Source organism: Salmo trutta, chromosome 2 (genome assembly GCF_901001165.1).
Source record: "Salmo trutta chromosome 2, fSalTru1.1, whole genome shotgun sequence".
NCBI classification, from domain to species: Eukaryota; Metazoa; Chordata; class Actinopteri; order Salmoniformes; family Salmonidae; genus Salmo; species Salmo trutta.
The window spans coordinates 55564889-55580381 of record NC_042958.1 but is presented as its reverse complement, the minus strand read 5'-3'; positions in this window follow the sequence as shown (position 1 = coordinate 55580381).

The window sequence follows — 15493 nt, the reverse complement described above, 5'->3', positions numbered from 1 at the left end:
TTTTTCATCATTTACATCCAGAAGTAGAGGTGTAGCAATTCTTGTGAAAAAGAACCTGCCACTTAAGGTCTTGAAGTGTGTGAAAGATAAATTGGGTCGCTTTGTTATAATTAATGGTACTTTACAAGGGCAGAGCATTTCCATAATGAATATTTACTTCCCCCCTGCCCACCCCCCTGACTTCCTCACTAAGGTATTTCTAGACTTTTCAGAATTAAACTCAGACACTGCAGTGGTCGGAGGGGATTTTAATTGTTTGTTGAACCCCCTTATTGATAAGCTTCCCAGTGGTATAGCCTCGCTCTCTCCTCAAGCTAAGTCACTTACAGCCATTTGTGATGATCTGGGGTATGCTGATGTTTGGAGAGCTTTTCATCCCTCCAACAGAGAGTTCACTTTTTTCTCTGCACCACATGGATGTCAGACTAGAATAGATTACTTTTTTATGCCCAGGACGTCGCTGCAGTCTGTTTTATCCGCTAGGATAGGAAGCATAGTCATATCTGATCATGCGGAGGTGATCCTGGAAATAAAACTCAACGGGGCATTCAATCAGTCAAGACATTGGAGGTTGAATACAACCATTCTTAAAGACCATACATTCACATCATATTTTATTACAGAGTTTAAAGCATTTTTCTCTATTAACTCTCAATCAACAGATAACCCCTCACTCCTTTGGGAAACCTGTAAGGCTTACGCCAGGGGTCTGATTATGTCATACACAGCCACTAAGAGGCGGAAAAAGCGTGAAAAGCAAAAAACACTAGAGGGTGAATTGGGAACTAAAGAGAAGGACTACATTAAAACTCCCACTCCTGCCCTATTAAAGGAAATAGCAGTCATTAGATCAACGCTGGACTCCCTCCTAACACAGGACGCTGAAAAGAAAATGATATTTGTCAAGCAAAAGCTATATGAACATGGCGATAAGCCAGGAAAGTACTTGGCGTACCTAGCTAAAAAGAGAGCTGACTCACAGTCAATTGCGGCTATTACTGATTCTGATGGCAATCATTTATATGAAAATAAATTGATAAATGACTCATTTAAGACATTTTATGCAAATCTTTACGCCTCAGAACTGCCAAATGACGCACCCAAGTTAATGGAGAACTTCTTTTCTAAGATTGAGCTCCCTACTATCTCCGAAGAACAGAAGTCTCTCCTTAATGCCCCTATTACTGAGGAAGAGATAATGTCCGCAATTAAGAATCTGCAAAATGGTAAGGCCCCAGGACCGGACGGGTTTTGTAGTGAGTTCTATAAAGAGTTCCATGGCCTGATCCTTGAGCCATTGCGTGATATGTTTAACCACTCATTTTCAAATGACCAGCTCCCCCAAACGCTGCGAGAAGCCAACATATCACTTATTCTCAAAAAGGGAAAATGTCCGGAGTCTTGTTCCTCGTACAGACCAATTTCCCTTCTGAATGTGGATAGAAAATTGCTTTCTAAAATCCTAGCCACAGGATTAGAGGACTCACTGCCACTAATTGTGAAAGGAGACCAAACTGGCTTCATTAAGGGACGTAGGTCATGTAACAATGTCAGACGGCTCCTTAATGTAATTGAAGTCTACCAACAAAGTGCTATGGATGGTCTTGTGCTCTCCCTAGATGCTGAGAAAGCATTTGATCGTGTGGAGTGGTCTTACCTATTCTTTGCTCTAAATAAATTTGGTCTGGGGGACAACTTTATAAAATGGGTGAAAGTTTTATATGATGATCCTCAGGCTGCTGTCCTTACTAATGGACTACGGTCAAATAGCTTCTCTATACACAGAGGTACCAGACAGGGCTGTCCTCTGTCCCCCCTCCTATTTGCACTTGTTATGGAACCACTGGCCGAGGCCATCAGGGTAACGCCTGCTATACAGGGGCTGCTCATTGGTGATGTTCACCATAAAATAAGCTTGTATGCTGATGATGTCCTGATATTTATTTCTAATCCCGAGACTTCAATCACATCTCTGATTAACACTATTGAGTTATTCAGCGAATTCTCAGGCTACAAGATTAACCTAACTAAATCAGAGGCTATGCCACTTGGTAACCTTCACTCTGTACCTAACACTTCTCCCCCCTTCCCTTTTAAATGGTCTCCCTCAGGTTTTACGTATCTGGGTATATTTGTAACTCCTAAATTCCAACAAATGTACAAAGCCAATTTTGTTCCCTTGTTTGACACAATAAGACAGGATCTGGAGCGCTGGAACTCTCTTCCGATTTCATGGTTGGGTAGAATATCCCTCTTGAAAATGAACATTTTACCTAGGCTACTTTACCCAATCCAAATGATCCCAGTATTACTCTCCAATAAGGTAATAAAGGATGTAAATGGATGGCTAAGTTCCTTTATATGGAGTAAACGCAAGCCAAGACTTAAGATGGCAATATTGCAGCTGCCAAATTCTATGGGTGGCTTGGATCTACCCAATATCAGGCTCTATCAGTGGTGTGCCCACCTATGTTATATCTCAGGCTGGATCACAAATGATGACTCCTCTATTTGGTTAGACATTGAGACTTCTCTTTCAAACTACCCTTTACAGGACCTTTTGTTTCTCACAAGTTTCAAGTCTGTAAAAGATCGCTGTAACAACCCCATTACACTTAACACACTCAAAGTATGGAGGTCAGTTCAACGTTTCCTGGGAAGGTCCAAACTAACCTCTGCTCTTACCCCAATTCTCAACAACCCAGATTTTGTCCCAGGATTGCTGGATGCTGGCTTTAACGTTTGGCTTAATAAGGGCATACGCAGACTAAATGACTTATTTGCGGATAAGATTTTATTGTCATTTGAGCAGATGGTCGAGAAATATCAACTCCCAAAGCAGGACTTTTTCCGTTTCCTACAAGTAAGACACTATATTCTGAAGAGCACCACCTTAATTGGTAACCCTGATATGTCTGTCATTGAAAGAATGCTTTTTTCCCCACAAAGGAAAATGTCTGTAAGTCTGTTTTATGATGCTTTAAGGTCCTTTTCCGCTGTCGACACACAGAGAGTGAAACAAGTGTGGGAGAAAGAACTGTCTGTTACCATTGACGAAGAGATGTGGGAGGACATTTGGAAATATGCAAAAACAATATCTATATGTAATCGTACTAGAGCAATTCAATTAAGAATAATACACAGATTGCATATATCCCCAAATCGCAGACATGCATTTAGCCCCGCTTCCTCCTCTCCTCAGTGTCTCAAATGTAAAACTGATACAGGCACCCTAACACATTGTTTATGGTCATGTCCCAAAATACAAAGATACTGGTCTGGTGTTCTGCAAGAGATTGAAAAGATCCTAGGGGTCGATCTAGAATTGGACCCAGTTTCTCTACTGTTAGGTCTCCCTAGTAGGCATGTAACTTCTGTGGGTAAGAGGAGGCTTTACAACATCCTCACCTTCGCAGCGAGAAAAAACATACTTTTACAGTGGATTAGTGATAAGGTTCCCTCTATTAAAGATTGGCATAAGATACTATTTGAATGGGTCCCGCTGGAATATCTGACATGTACATTGCACTCTAAGACAGATCAGTTCTACAAAGTATGGGAACCTTACCTAAATTACCTAGAACCTGAAGTATCAGCTATTATGCTGCAAGGATTCTCTTAGAATGGTGATCGATGTATTCCAGAATTACACTGTACGGTCCGTGTGAGGAACTCAACTTCTTGGTTTAAACTGAGCATTTTATTTTATTTATTTATTATGTCTTTATTGTTATTTTTTTTTCTGTTTATGTTTGTTTAAAATGTATGTATTGAGGGATGCAATGGGGGGGGTGGGGTGAGAGAAGCGGGGAGAGGGAAACGGTGGGTGTGTGTGTACGTGCGTGCATACATACGGATATGTGTAAGCGAGTGCTGTTTCTTTTGCCTTGTCTTTGTTGTTGTATCTCTTAATATGGGTGAAAATTGTGAAACTCCAATAAAAAATACTGTTACAAAAAAAAAAAGAAAATGACATCTTACTAGGGTCAGGACGTGACAATAAATAAATGTTTGTCACGTCCAAATGGTTTGGCCTACGAGCCTGACAAGATTCGTCTGAAGGTAGCCCGGTACCAGTTAAAATATTTAATGGAAGTATATGTGGAAGTAGTTTAGTGCCAATTTTTGTTTGTTAAATATGGGTAAATGTTTTTAACAATAATTTCCTGATCTTTCTTATATCTCTCAGATATAGGACAGACACTTAAAATGAACTTCCTTTTGATATACGTTACCGGGCAAAAGTTTGGGGTCACTTAGAAATGTCCTTGTTTTTGAAAGAAAAGCCATTTTTTGTCCATTAAAATACCATCAAATTGATCAGAAATACAGTGTAGACATTGTTAATGTTGAAAATGACTATTGTAGCTGGAAGTGGCTGATTTTTAATGATATATCTACATAGGCGCACAGAGGCCCATTATCCGCAACCATCACTCCTGTGTTCCAATGGCACGTTGTGTTAACTAATCCAAGTGTATCATTTTATAAGGCTAATTGACCATTAGAAAACCCTTTTGCAATTATGGTAGCACAGCTGAAACTGTTGATCTGATTAAAGAAGCAATAAAACTGGCCTTTAGACTAGTTGAGTATCTGGAGCGTCAGCATTTGTGGGTTTGATTTCAGGCTCAAAATAGCCAGAAAAAAATAACTTCCTGATGAAACTCGTCAGTCTATTTTTGTTCTGAGAAATGAAGGCTATTTCATGCGAGAAATTGCCAAGAAACTGAAGATCTCTTACAACGCTGGGTACTACTCCCTTCACAGAACAGCGCAAACTTGCTCTAACTAGAATAGAAAGAGGAGTGGGAGGCCCCGGTGCACAACTGAGCAAGAGGACAAGTGCATTAGAGTGTCTAGTTTGAGAAACAGATGCCTCACAAGTCCTCAACTGGCAGCTTCATTAAATAGTACCCACAAAACACCAGTCTCAACGTCAACAGTGAAGAGGCGACTCCGGGGTGCTGGTCAGCCCCATGCGATGACAAATGAGAACAGTATTATATTGCGGATAAGGAGTAGTTATGGTTGTAGATCTCAATCCAGGGGTACTGATGTGTGTGTGTGTGCGTGTGCGTGTGTGTGTGCGTGTGCGCGTGTGTGTGTGTGTGTGTGAGAGAGAGAAAGAGGCATTCTTCAGGTCTTTCAAGTATATCAACGAGGCATGTTTATCATTTAGGTGAGTGAGTGAGTGAGTGTGTCTTTGATGCCAGGGGTCTTCTGCCTCCCCCTTACATCTCTGTCCACATCTCTGTTCACCAGGAGACAGACGGACGCTTTCCTCTGAACTCCCTGGCTGACTAGAGGCTCCTCTTTGTACAGTACTCATCAGGATCCTGTTGGCTTTGTACTGCTTGGCCCAATCAGACCAGCTCCTAAAACTACCACGACAGATTCTGGCAGTAGATATTTGAAAATTCTGGTTTGGATTACATATTCTGCAGATTTTCAATGTGTGTGATCTTAGTATCTGTATGTTTAATGTTCAACTATATGTTTTGATCAAAGTTTATCACTGGTATTTAGTATGTGTTTTGACATTGCTATAATACAAGAAATGGAAGCAGATCAAATATTTAGATAAATCGATACCATATCGTAAAAGGTAGTGAATGTGTCAATATACAATGATGATTTTTATTACTTTAACAGAATGACACCATGATAACTTTGGGTTAGTTCAGGTCAGAATTGCACCTTGTGGTGTTACATGGAGTTTTGTCCTTGTCAAACGGTGGGTGTAGCTGGTGCATGGAAGTCAGGCGCAGGAGAGCAGAGATGAGTGGACAAAGCACTTTACTGTGGCATTTATTTAAACAGAACACAACCGCGTCACAAAACCAAATGCCCAAAGAACAAGTGAGGCAGCACATTGTACAATAACCAAGTACAAAGTACCGGCTGCCACAAAGCACGGGTGTAAAACAAAACCTGGCGCACACCACCCGGAAGCGTACCAACCTGACAAATAAACAATACAAATAAACAATACAAATAAACAGTAATTATGAGGATATGTAAACCAGGTGTGCAGGAAAACAAGACAAAACAAATGGAAAATGAAAGGTGGATCGGCGATGGCTAGAAGACCGGTGACATCGACCGCCAAACGCCGCCCGAACAAGGAGAGGAACCGACTTCGGCGGAAGTCGTGACAGTCCTTGAAGACATGTTGCCGTCCGAACTGAGAAAAATCACCATAATCAAACTACCACTGATGAGTCACTAATCAAATGAAACCCGATATTGCCTACCAGAATGTTTTCCCTGAAACATTGTCATTACTACTACATGAGTCCAACCATTAATTAAGGTGAATTGTCTGCAGAGAGTCTAGCTGGCCAGAACCTGCTATAGTTCAAAAACAGAGGGAATCAATGCTAAGTCCCTTGTTTTATCTGGAGAGTGAGATACTTGCATCATAGTACCAATACAAAAAATAATGACAAAACCTGATGACTCAGAGAAATTAGTGAACTTGTTGAAAATAAAGTTCTGCCTGTCTCTTTGGTTTATCTCCAAATCTTCATCTAGCAAAGCAAGGCAACGTTTGCAGATTGATCAAGAGAAGGGTTAATGGACAGGCAGGAAGAGAGCTCAAACTACAGATGGGCTATCACATCTTTTCACTACTTGATGACAATAATTAGACATTTTGTATGATCTAAGGGAGTGACTGATTACAGATGTCGGATCTTAATTTGAGCCAGTTTGCTACATCAATAAAATAATCCTGCAGCAACAGGAAATGTGAATTATTATGTGGATTATAATGCATGGGGGTGATACATTTTTCGGAATGGAAAACCAAATCATACAATTTTTAAGAGGAAATTAAAAACTTCAGAAGTGTTATTAAAATGTTCTGAATTGCAGGAAAGTTCTTCGGTAACAGGGTGATCAAATTAAGATCTGTATGTAAACAGGAAGTGGCGTCAATCTGCGAAGCCTGAGAGCTGCCAACCTACTTTTTTCCCCACAGTCAAACAAAACAATGTCAAAATAAGTAACGTGGCAATCTTCCATTCATCATCAGCATCTCACACAACCAAAATTCCCCTCAGATGAAAATAGATGACGGTGCACTGCATGAGTGGTGTGTATTGATGATGATTTTTCTGCCCACATTCCAAGACCTAACTTGTTTTAGGCATTCACAGTATCAGCAGCAAATCACCAAATCAGGATATGCGACTGGCAGGCGATTGCCCCATCAACAGGTCTACAGTACATTGGAGGTGATGGACGCCCTCCTGGGTTGCTCTACACTGGAGGTATAGCCTAAAAGCATAACGGAGTTCAGCCAGCCCCATAGTAAACTAAGCGTTACGCATCTCACTCGCGTCAGGGCATCTCATCCTATGAACCATCAAAGATCAGCTCCACCACAGGCTTCCCTGCCCTTCACCAGGCTATGGAGAAAAGAACCCTCCGGAATGGAAAACGGGCCTCAGTACAAAGGCGTGTAGGGGAGAGAGGGGAGTTGGTGTGGGGGGAGGGAAAAGGGCTGTAGGAGAAGGGAGGTGGGCTGGCGATTACCGTAGTCAACCAGCGAGTACTGGATAGCTGTGATGGTTATACTTTTATTGTCCTGTTGTCATATTTTATACGGGTGGAATGTTTTAATGGTGGCCCAGCTAACTAAGCATGTCTGTCTGGTCTGGTCACACCACATAAAGCATGCTGTATACAGTATATATACCTGGAAAAAGTGCCGTTGTGAGGCGGAAGGACTGCCCCACTCTACACACTGCCTGAAGAAATAACAAGACACCTTTGCACTCTTCTAATTGGTCATTAACTTTATTTTGACAAACCTTGTGTTTCCATGTATATGCTGAACTCACAGGTATTGGTAGTGCCATTCCTCTTTTAGCACACGCCATGCCCCGCCGTCATGCACAGCACATATGGACGAGTGTAACCATGGAAGCAAGTCTCAGTCAACAAAGAGTTGAGGTGCCCCGCTGATGTTTTCGGTACTTTTGGAAGTATCACTTGTTTGAATTAATTTCATTGTAAAGTGTCTATAAATTGCTCTTTCTCCACCTTCTCTCTCCCTCGTTTATCATTCTCTCTCTATTTCTCTCCCTTGTTTATCATTCTCTCTCTCTCTCTCTCTCTCTCTCTCTCTCTCTTCTCTCTTTCTCTCTCTCTCTCTCTCTGTGCTGTGCCGTGGTCTTGTAGGGATATAGCATTGTTGTAAACACGGGTTCGTCTAGGCCCCTCAAATTCAACTCTGGACCTCAAAGCCAGTTCCACAACTTTCTGTCATTGTTCCCCTCTAAAGGGACTGATTTAGACCTGGGGCACCAGGTGGGCGCAATTAATAATCAGGTAGAACAGAAAACTTCGGACCTCGAAGGGTAAGAGTTGAATACCACTGGTCTAGGCCATAGTATTATTGTGATAATTGAGGTCAGGGGAACCTCAGTGGGTCCCTCTTACCTTTTCACCCCGCTGGCCCAGTGATGTCCCCTTGCCCCTCTCAGGTCACCAGCCGGGTCCTGTCATCACTGCGGTCCCAGTGCTCCCAACAGTTACAGGCACAGTTCTCTGCTTCTTGTTCATTGTAATGTTTTGTATTGAGAGTGAGAGCCAGGAGGGGTGCTGGCTGTTAGGCAGTGGAACACAGGAGAGGAGAGTGACGCCATCTAACTCATACCCTATACTTGTCGTTGTGACACCATACCCTGTACTTTGTTGGCCATTTACCTCTCAAAATGTCAAAATATTGAGCAATATAAAATAATGACAGAACCACTGCAATACGGAGAATTGGAGCACCTCCTCCCAGCTGCCCACTGCACTGAGGATAGGAAACTCTGTCACCACCGATAAATCCATTATAATTGAGAATTTCAATAAGAATTTTTCTACGGCTGGCCATGCTTTCCACCTGCTTTCCCCTACTCCGGTCAACAGCACTGCACCCCCCACAGCAACTCGCCCAAGCCTTCCCCATTTCTCCTTCTCCCAAATCCAGTCAGCTGATGTTCTGAAAGAGCTGCAAAATCTGGACCCCCTACAAATCAGCCGGGCTAGACAATCTGGACCCTTTCTTTCTAAAATTATCTGCCGAAATTGTTGCAACCCCTATTACTAGCCTGTTCAACCTCTCTTTTGTGTCATCTGAGATTCCCAAAGATTGGAAAGCAGCTGCGGTCATCCCCCTCTTCAAAGGGGGGGGCACTCTAGACCCAAACTACTACAGACCAATATCTATCCTACCCTGCCTTTCTAAAGTCTTCGAAAGCCAAGTCAACAAACAGATTACCGACCATTTCAAATCCCACCGCACCTTCTCCGCTATGCAATCTGGTTTCAGAGCTGGTCATGGGTGCACCTCAGCCACGCTCAAGGTCCTAAATGATATCTTAACTGCCATCGATAAGAAACAATACTGTGCAGCCGTATTCATTGATCTGGCCAAGGCTTTCGACTCTGTCAATCACCACATCCTCATTGGCAGACTCAATAGCCTTGGTTTCTCAAATGATTGCCTCGCCTGGTTCACCAACTACTTCTCTGATAGAGTTCAGTGTGTCAAATCGGAGGGCCTACTGTCTGGACCTCTGGCAGTCTCTATGGGGGTACCACAGGGTTCAATTCTTGGGCCAACTCTTTTCTCTGTATACATAAATGATGTCGCTCTTGCTGCTGGTGAATCTCTGATCCACCTCTACGCAGACGACACCATTCTGTATACTTCTGGCCCTTCTTTGGACACTGTGTTAACAACCCTCCAGACGAGCTTCAATGCCATTCAACTCTCCTTCCGTGGTCTCCAACTGCTCCTAAACACAAGTAAAACTAAATGCATGCTCTTCAACCGATCGCTGCCTGCACCTGCCCGCCCATCCAGCATAACTTCTCTGGACGGTTCTAACTTAGAATTTGTGGACAACTACAAATACCTAGGTGTCTGGTTAGACTGTAAACTCTCCTTCCAGACTCACATCAATCATCTCCAATCCAAAGTGAAATCTAGAATTGGCTTCCTATTTCGCAACAAAGCATCCTTCACTCATGCTGCCAAACATACCCTCGTAAAACTGACCATCCTACCAATCCTCGACTTCGGCGATGTCATTTACAAAATAGCCTCCAATACCCTACTCAACAAGCTGGATGCAGTCTATCACAGTGCCATCCGTTTTGTCACCAAAGCCCTATATACAACCCACCACTGCGACCTGTATGCTCTCGTTGGCTGGCCTTCACTTCATAATCGTCGCCAAACACATTGGCTCCAGGTCATCTACAAGACCCTGCTAGGTAAAGTCCCCCCTTATCTCCGCTCACTGGTCACCATAGCAGCACCCACCTGTAGCACGCGCTCCAGCAGGTATATCTCTCTGGTCACCCCTAAAGCCAACTCCTCCTTTGGTCGTCTCTCCTTCCAGTTCTCAGCTGCCAATGACTGGAACGAACTACAAAAATCTCTAAAACTGGAAACACTTATCTCCCTCACTAGCTTTAAGCACCAGCTGTCATAGCAGCTCACAGATCTCTGCACCTGTACATAGCCCATCTTTAATTTAGCCCAAACTACTACCTCTTCCCCTACTGTATTTATTTATTTTATTTATTTTGCTCCTTTGCACCATATTATTTATATTTTAACTTTTAACTTTCTTCAAACTACAAATCTACCATTCCAGTGTTTTTCTTGCCATACTTTATTTACTTTGCCACCATGGCATTTTTTTGCCTTTACCTCCCTTATCTCACATCATTTGCTCACATTGTATATAGTCTTATTTTTTTCTACTGCATCATTGATTGTATGTTGTTTTACTCCATGTGTAACTCTGTGTTTTTGTATGTTGTCGAACTGCTTTGCTTTATCTTGGCCAGGTCGCAATTGTAAATGAGAACTTGTTCTCAACTTGCCTACCTGGTTAAATAAAGGTGAAATAAAATAAATAAATAAAAACAAACCCCTCAGACGACTGCAAGTTCACTCTCGCTCTGTAATTGTTATTTTATGGAAGGCCCTCGTCAATTGCCAAAATAATACACACATGGTTTCCTGACACCCTAGGATCCAGCTCCAGACTTCTTCTTCCTCGTCTCTTTCTTTACCTGGTTTATTTTAGGACCGGAGGAGTGTGTGTTATGTCAATTAGCCTGATGCAGGTTTTGTGTAAAGGGCTGTCCAGTCTCAGATTGCATTAGCAGGAGTTGTGGGCTCAGTGACAGGTCAAATGTTGGGTACAGTTCATAACCCTGGTAAGAGATGACAAGGCTTTGTCTTCACATACTGAGAAATGCAAGAGTGTCTCAAAATCTTTATTTTCACCACTCCTACAATGCAGCTGTTCAGGTTTTTCCCATTGATGCCACCACCTTTCGATGTTTTACCACACCCTGCAACGATTGCACTTGGCTAGTCCCCCTCTACCTCCCGTCTCTTTCTCTGTCTCGCCATGGCTTTTTCTGTTTCCACTCTCCCGTCATCCGACACTGCAGACTGTAACTGGAAGCTGTATGGCTTGGATTAGGAAAGTCAGGATTTATATGCTAAGGAAAGATAAGGTGGCAGGTAGCCTAGTGGTTAGAGCGTTGGGCCAGTAACCGAAAGGTTGCTAGATTGAATCCCTGAGCTGACAAGGTAAAAATCTGTCGTTCTGCCCCTGAACAAGGCAGTTAACCCACTGTTCCTAGGCCGTCATTGTAAATAAGAATTTGTTCTTAACTGACTTGCCTTTGATAAATAAAGGTTTTAAAAAAAAGGGGCCATTTTTACGGCACTACCACTATTTTAGAGTTGTATAGAAATAAGTTGGATAACCATTTTTTGGTCTGCAGACATAGCTGGAAAATTGGAGAAAGCTACTAAAAAGCAGTTGTAACTTTTTAAAGCCTATGGCTTTTCACTGAAACACCTCCTCGTAGCTCTAGAAAATATATGATGCTAATCATATTGCTATTAACATCTTTGCCTATAGCCCAGTAATAGCGCCAATAAAGCATATGTGGGATTTAATCACAGTTTTCTTTGAACAGACAAATATTTGAAATAACATTGTCACACCCATAAAACATCGTTGACAATGGGACTTTATATTATGTGATGGAGCGCTCTGTCTGCACTTGGCAGAGACGTGCAGACGATTCACTATCCTTCCCCCCTTCTCTCTACTTAATCGGAATAGTCAATCGAAACTACATTACTCTCAGCACTATTCATCACCTCCAAAGCTAAATAAACTGTGTATACTGATAGCATCAGAGCTCAGGTTTCTAATGTATATTTATTGTTGTTGTTTCTATATTTAGCTACAGGGAAAAGACACACGTACAACTCATACGGCATACAGGCTCCCGTTCTACTCTGTAACCACCGTCACAACAGAGCAGTGTACCTCAGCTGCACAGAGGGTACTGTTCATATGGACACTGTTACCACTGTGGGCAGCCAGGTCAGAGAGAGTAATATTACATATTACTACCCACACACATTCATATTATGCCCCCCCCCCTTATGAACTTGATGGCCATAGTCATGGTTAGTCTCTTAACATTAAACTATTTAATTATCAAATGATGGAGATGTTTTGGTTTTATTTTACTTGACACTGAGACAAATGGTTATACGGTGTACGGGTCATAATGGAAGCAATAGAATAGTAGTGAGCCTTCGAGTTAGACCCTTCCCCGGGAGAACCATAAACATATCATGAGTGACATACATCACGGTTAAAGGTTCTTGGCATCACGGCTAAATGTTCTTGGCTTGTTGCTCAAACAAAACTCCCCCAAACAGAGCAGACATAAGCCTCTCTAGTGGGCCCAGGGCCTGAGAGATGAAGATTAAATTATCAACGTTGATCACCCTCTCCGCTGAGGGTCCTGTTTTGAAAGTGCAGACTTTAAGCAAAGTACACGCTTCTCGTTGAGTGGATCTGTCTCGCCCTGGCTGCTGTTTCACTGGGGTCGGCCATTAAGTTGAGCTATTGAATGACCCCCCGAAGGATTGATTGATTCCGCCTCTGGATGAAAGCTAAACTACCGAATAAATAAATCCCATTCAGAAAACCCTGTACATTACACTATATACCACATGACGCATAGTCCAGTGCTAACAAGAAGCATGGAACCGGTTTAGTTTAGTCTATGTGTTCAATTCCCATGTCAGTGCCATTAAACATGTGGGCAATGCTACACAGGTGTTTGTATTTTCATCAAACAGTCACGGTCTGCTGTCTTAAACAAACACCCTTCTACTGTCTATCAACAGTCTTCTCTGAAAATTCCAAAGACACTTAAAGATGCACTATGTAGAAATCGCTCTGCCATTTCCTGGTTGCTAAAAATTCGATAGTTCGCTTAATTTCAGTTTATGTGACAGCAAAAAAAAGCAGTCATTGTGTCGAGAATCATTGTACCATCTAAACCGCTGTGAAATATATTTTCCATAAGCACAAATATTCTTGTTTCAGCTGTTTGAAGCTGATGTAAAAGATGCAAAAACTAAACTTCAGAACAGGATGTGTAGAAATAGCATACATAGAACAGATATACTGATTCTTACACTTGCTTTCAATAGGAATTAAATATCTATAACTCACATTTCTTTGTGAATTTGGTCGGGTCGCCCAAAAAGTTACATATTGTAACTCTAATAGAAGCTGGGCTCTTGGGTCTTTTTTCTTCACAACATGGTCTGTTTACATTTTCACACCGTAGAGCACCCTTTACTCTACATGGCTCTTAGTCGTCTTGATATCACCGGAGCTGTTTGGGTATGGGAGCTCCCGGCTATATGGGGGGCTTGTTCAGCCTGTTTTCTTTTCTGTCACTCAAGTGGCTGTAAGATGGATGAGCCTTTCAGAACCTCTAGCTGCTCATTCGCAACCAGCGCCACTGTGATCCCCGACTGTCCTCTTGATCTCAAATGGAGTGGAAATAGAGAGAGCTGTTGTACCCCTGTCATGACTGGATGTCTATTGGTTGTCCATGCCTGGTCATCTCGAAAAATAGAACTCGGAAGTTCGGAACATGGTGTTCCCGGGAACGTCAAAGCTCATTTGAGATTGGGAAAGATCCTTGCCAGTGTTGTGGCGCTGACGGTGGGAAAACCTCTGCGGATGTGAACATGTTTGCCTCCATGTACGCATAACTCTTTGCTTCTGAAAAAAATCCTTTATTTCGGAAAAACAGTTAAGATTTAGTTGAGTTGAAGTGACTTCCTGTGTATGTTTGTGTGGCATATGACATATCACGGTTCCGAGACGGCAGAACTTTTTTTCACTTCAGAAACAAAAAGAACTGGAATGTTCCTCTCCAGAAGTCATGGGAAACGTAATCTTCACAATACACCCACTGATTACCGATTTTCCTAATCCCTTTCTATGAATGGCAGATCAGTTATTAAGTTCAGTAATTCACAATGAAAATGAATTTGTAGTTATTGTACAATATGATTTCATTATGAAACAGTTCGCATATCTAATAACATAAAAACCAAGTACCCATAACGATCGAAAAAATATATGTAAAAATGTAGTGGTAGGTAAAGCCTGATGGGTAAATATTTGATATGTCCAACCAAACATTTTTCCTAAATGTAATAGTTTAGGAGAACAGCTCTCCTGTGTAGGTACCATTTGCAAATCCCAGTGCAAAATAAACAGCTGTGGTGGGAATGTTTACACGTAGCTCAGCTAGACGTGTGCTCGACCATTCATGGTACAACTTTAATGTGTTGGTTGCATGGGCAATTTGACCTTCATAAGAACTTGTGGTAAGGGTGTGTTTGTAACATATCTACTCTAAACACGGTGCAAGAATGTTGCTATGAAGTTCCAACATGGGAGTTGGTCCTCTCTCTGAAAGTGTCTCTTGTGTAGCAAAAGGAGGCTTTGCAGGTCCCTTTTGATCTAGACATGTCGTGGAACCTTAGATGAGTCAAAATGTTGGAATGAATTGTCATATTAGTGAATGCTCCTTTTGAGTTGTCTACAGAAAATGGACCAAATGGATGGAAACAGGAGCGGAGTAACAATTTGACTGGAACACAGACTAACAATAAACCAATAAACACTTGAGCCAGATAAAGCCTTAGACAACTTGACACACACAGCCAGATACTTTACACACCTAAGAATGGAAAGTACGCCTGAGTTCAGATTGTTTTTTAATGTCAACTTTGAGTTATTTTAAGACACCCCCACATTAGAAGAAACTATCACAACAATACAGCAACACTAGAACTTGTTCCACAGTCAACTGGGCTCTCTCCTTTCTCTCCTCAGTGTATAAAACATACAGCTGAACCTCCCTACTGAAACCGTGCCAACCCCCTCTCTATGCAGCGCCGCGTCCCTTTGCTCACCGGGGTCGAGATCAGCCTTTAAAAATAAGGGTTACGTGGGAGTAGTTTCTCAGAGTGAAGGGCCAGCTCACCCCAATAAGGCTACTGTATTTCAGGACGGAAATAGATATTAATATTCACAAGCCGGCACACTTTCTCTCCAGACTC